Below are 1341 nucleotides of genomic sequence, written 5' to 3'. Positions count from 1 at the left end.
TAACGGTCTAGGGTTATTGCAGAAACTGACTTCGTTGGAACTCCATGGATCAAGGCAACTGAAATTCATGTTTCTAATCTATCTATATAATTTCACTAGGAATTCGCATGTAATCTTGAAATTATATTATTATATGTCTTAAACCTTGAATTTTGTTCTTGAGATCCTCGTAATTCCGTGCACAATCCTTAAGGAACTTCAGTTCCCCCTTAATTTTCTATTGCTACGATCGATAGTTGATGTTTTGTTTTTTAATCGTACGGCAAGAACGCGAGAAAATGTACATTTTTTTTTCTATAGTAGACGCAACGAGAAGTGACCGCTAAGGCGGGGTTAGGGAATTCCCCGGTGTTGCCACATCTCCACAGATAACACGGCCCGCACGGCTCGCCCACCCACCCACCCACCCGCTCTCTCTCTCTCTCTCTCTATATATATATATATATATATATATATATAATGTATTTATACATGGCGAGAACGTGCGTGTGGATGCAATGCTTTCTGAATGTAGTGTGGGGGCGTGGCCAGAGAAGGGATGGAGTGGCAACGTCGCTCTATCCCGCTCATATGCCATGTCCACGACTCGAGGAAACGAAACCTCTGTATAGAAAACATTGCTCTGATTTTTACCTCAGTGGTGGTGTGTGACAAAAAATTATAATATAACTATATGTGGCAACATTATAAAATTATAAAATAAAATTTAGAATAAAATAAAATTATAAAATAATTATATGTGGCAACACAGGGGGAATCCCCGTGCTCCGCCCTAACGGCCAGTTTTCGATGCAGCGAGTATAGTTTTCCTTTTGTGTTGTTGTGTCTCTACTCAGCACACAAGAAAAAAAAAATCCATTAAACTGCATCCTATGACAAAAATGTCACTTTTCACTTCAGTGAACATCTCCATTATTCTTTTTTGTACTATCGGGTTATAATCACGTTCTTCATACAGTATTAATGATGATAATAATAATATTATCAATAATAATGATGATACATGTACCAAAAGGCGTTTTCCACCATATAACAGGAGTTGCCGAACAGCCCCTCCTCCATGAGGAACGCCACAGGTGGAATGGGGTTTTCCTACAAATCCCTTATATTGTGTTGCTGGCGTGGGTGATTGAGTGCAATGCAGTCTTCTTCCATAATGTGTTGAATAGTAAAGGGAAGTGTTGCATCCTTGACAGTTATCTGCGATGCGGTCATCCTCCTTTTCTGGTAACTTAGAAGGGCTAGATGATGGCCGCACGTATTGGCCAAGTGGACTCCTTCATTTCGGGGGAGAGATGATTCAAGAGGGATCAGCAGTGTATTTTCTTTCAATTTGTTGAT

This window comes from Oratosquilla oratoria, chromosome 11, assembly GCF_046742065.1.
Source record: "Oratosquilla oratoria isolate Oo_2021 chromosome 11, ASM4674206v1, whole genome shotgun sequence".
NCBI classification, from domain to species: domain Eukaryota; kingdom Metazoa; phylum Arthropoda; class Malacostraca; order Stomatopoda; family Squillidae; genus Oratosquilla; species Oratosquilla oratoria.
The sequence above is the reverse complement of the archived record's forward strand: the minus strand, read 5'-3'. Positions refer to the sequence as shown.